Consider the following 3,887-nt stretch of genomic DNA (forward strand, 5'->3'; position numbering starts at 1 on the left):
TGACCAAACAAGTGATAGAGAGCGTTATGAAATGCAAAATGGATAATTTTGATTATGTTAAATTGAAAAATTTTTGTACAAACAAAGCTAATGCAACCAAGATTAGGAGGGAAGCATAAAATTGAGAAAGAATTTTTACAACCAGTGTCTCTGATAAAGGCCTTATTTCTAAAATATACAGAGAACTGAGTCAAATTCATAAGAATACAAGTCATTCCTCAATTGATAAATGGTCAAAGGATATGAACGGGCAGTTTTCAGAGGAAGAAACTAAAGATATCTATAGGCATATGAAAAAATGCTCTAAATCACTATTGACTAGAGAAATGCAAGTTGAAACAAGTCCTAGGTACCGCATCTCTCCTGTCAGATTGGCTAACATGACAAAACAAGAAAGTCATAAATGCTGGAGAGTATGTGAGAAAATTGGAACACTAACGCATTGTTGGTAGAGTTGTGAACTGATCCAACCTTTCTGGAGAGTAATCTGGAACTTTGCCCAAAGGGCTATAAAAATGTGCATACCCTTTGACTCAGCAATACCACTTCTAGGGCTGTATCCCAAAGAAATCACACAAGTGGGAAAAGGACCTGTATGTTCAAAAATATTTATAGCAGTTCTTTTTGTGGTGGCAAAGAATTGGAAATCAAAGGGATGCCCATCAACTGGGGAATGGCTAAACAAGTTGTGGTATATGAATAAAATGGAATACTATTGTGCTATAAGAAATGATGAGCAGGTGGACTTCAGAAAAATCTGGAAAGACTTACATGAACTGATGCTGAGCGAGATGAGCAGAAACAAGAATGCTGTACACAGTAACAGCCACATTGTGCGATGACTGACTTTGATAGACTTGGCTCTTCTCGGCAATGCAAGGTTCTAAGACAACTCCAAAAGACTCATGGTGGAAAAAGCGATTCACATCCAGAGAAAGAATTAGGGAGTCTGAATGCAGTTTGAAGCAAACTATTTGCTCTCTTTTTTTTGTATGTTTGTTTTTGTTTCTATTTCATTTCTTCTTTCTCATGGTTCATTCCATTGATTATCGTTCTTCTTTACAACTTGACTATTGTGAAAATATGTTTAGTGTGAAGGTATACATAGAACCTATATCGGATTGCATGCCGTCTTGGGTGGGGAGGATGGAGGAGAAGGAGGGGGAGAAAATATGAAACAAAAAAACTTGAGAAACTCAATGTTGTAAACTAAACTAAAAATAAATTAAGAAAAAATAAAATTTAAAAAGAAATTTTAAAGAAACAGATAGTTTCTGAGAAACTTGGAAAGACCTGTATGAACTGAGACAGAGTGAAGTAAACCAAACCAGGAGAATGATTCATACAAACAACTTTTAAAGATGTAAGAATTCTGATTAATTTAATATCTAACTATGATTTCAGGATTCAATGGTGCTACCTCACTTCCTGATAGAAGAGATGTCAGTCACTCAACTAAATTTTATTAAGTGTTTACTATGGTCCAGGCACTGTGCTAAGCTAGAGATAAAAAGAAAGGCAAGACAGACCCTACTCTCAAGGAGCTTACAATCTAATAGAAGATACAGGATGAGATACGTTGCTTGACACAGCCAATGTGGGAGTTTGTTTTGATTATGCATATCAGTTATGAAGGATTGGGTTTGGTTTTTTTTTCCCATTGGGGAGGAGAGGAGTTGGGAAGAAAAATGAAACCAAAAGGAAGAAGAAGAAGAAGAAGAAGAAGAAGAAGAAGAAGAAGAAGAAGAAGAAGAAGAAGAAGAAGAAGAGAAGGAAGGAAGGAAGGTAAGAAGGGAAGGAGGGAGGAAGGAAGGAAAAGAGAGAAAAAGGAAAAGAGGGTCATTCAATCACTTTTTACAGTACACGGGAGAACAGAAGTCCAGTAGGAATAACAAATAAAAACAGCGTTAAAAGTTACATGTTGACTTTATTATATACTTCAAAAGAAAAGCAAGCTCTACATACAGAAATTTGCAGTTTCATACAGAATCCTTTTTTGTCATTTTTTTTTCTACTGTATATGTAGAAGTACTTTAGCTAATGACTATTAACATCAGTGAAAAATAATAATAAAGTGCCAGTGATACAAATACAAAAGTGGGACAGTTTCCTCCCTCACAGAGCTTATTGGGAGAGATGTGTGTATTACATACGTGTGTACATACATGCATGTACACACATGTATACACATATATATCATACTATATTTCGTGCGTGTGTATGATATCTTGTGCAAAAGTAAGAAGGGGAATAGAATGTTAAGTGTAGCAAGCAGGTCAATTTGTCAGGAGCATGGAGTCAGTCAAGAGCAACATATTAAGAGTTTACTATGTATCTGGCACTGTGCTAAGTGGTGGGGACACAAAGAAAGGTAAAAAATTGTCCTTGCCCTCAGAGAGCTGGCATTATAATGGGGGAGACAATGTGTAAATTACTAGGTGCATACATGATACAATGTGTAAATTACTAGTTGCATACATGATATATACATATATGTATATATACAAAAGTTATAAATTAATCTCAGAGGGGAAGGTGAAGATGAAGATGAAGATGAACTGAAGATGAAGTTTGAACTGAATCTTGAGGGAAACCAAGAAAGCTAAAAGGTAGAGGTAAAGACAGAGGGTATTCCAGGCATGGGAGAAAGCCAGTGTGAAAGCATGGAGTGTCCTATGCCAAGAACTGATGCGGAGTGAAGTGAGCAGAACCAGGAGAACATTGTCCACAGCAACAGAAACATTGTTTCATGGTCAACTATGACAGACTTAGCTTTTCTCAGCAATACAATAATCTAAGACAATTCCAAAAGATTCATGATGGAAAATGCTATCCACATCTGGAGAAAGAGCTATGGTGTCTGAATGCTGATTGAAGCATACTATTTTCAGGCTTTTTTTTGTTTGTTTTTTTTGCTGTTTATTTCTCATGGTTTTTCTCTTTTGTTCTGATTTTTCTTTCACAACATGACTAATGTGAACATATGTTTAACATGATTGTACACATATAACCTATGTCAGATTGCTTGTTGTCTCAGAGAAGGGGGAGGGAAGTGAAAGAGAGAGAAAAATTTGGAACTCAAAATCTTACAAAAATGAATGCTGAAAACTATCTGTACATGTAATTGGAAAAAATAAAATACTATTAAGTACCAAAAAACTCAAAACAAGTTAGACTGTCATGAATTTTTTCAGCTTCTTATAGGAGGAACAAGGTTTATGTAAAGATAAAAACAGCAAGTGGTACATAAAAACTGAAATTCTCTGAAGTTTCAGGATCAGAAAACCAAATTTAAGAGATTGTACTAAATTGTATTAAGTCTTGTTACTACCAGATTTTATCAGAATTATCTAAGAACCTTTAAAAGTGATTTGGAACCAGAGAAATTGAGTCTCCTTTAGAGCTGCCCCGACAAGGAGGCCTATTCCAAAAGAACATATCCAGGGAACAGACAAGAGACATTTGGTATTCGAAATGTGCTGATTAAACAGACATTGGGAGTGGGTTACTAGGATACCAGGAGACTTGATTTTAGTTAATATTGATGATCATTATTGTTTTGCTTTAGCCTTTTGTTTCATGATGTTTATGTTTGTTTTCATGGTTACCCTAATGAAATGTAAATCTCCTCAAAAATCAGTCCATTATAAGGCCTCTACTTAGCATGATCTGTAACCTGACTTATGTAATTCTAATTATGAATATATGAAAAACCTTATGGATTTGGCTTATAGATAATTGATCCATGGTGGGGAATGGGCTGCTACTTCCCCATTAATGAAATGGGAGAAATCGAGGGAACTGAGTGGTTAAGGACAGTAAGTGGTTAATTATGGGAACTGAGTGAACCACACTGAGTCCATCTTGTAAATCAATTCTGGAGCTAG

This window comes from Trichosurus vulpecula, chromosome 4 (genome assembly GCF_011100635.1).
Source record: "Trichosurus vulpecula isolate mTriVul1 chromosome 4, mTriVul1.pri, whole genome shotgun sequence".
NCBI lineage: Eukaryota > Metazoa > Chordata > Mammalia > Diprotodontia > Phalangeridae > Trichosurus > Trichosurus vulpecula.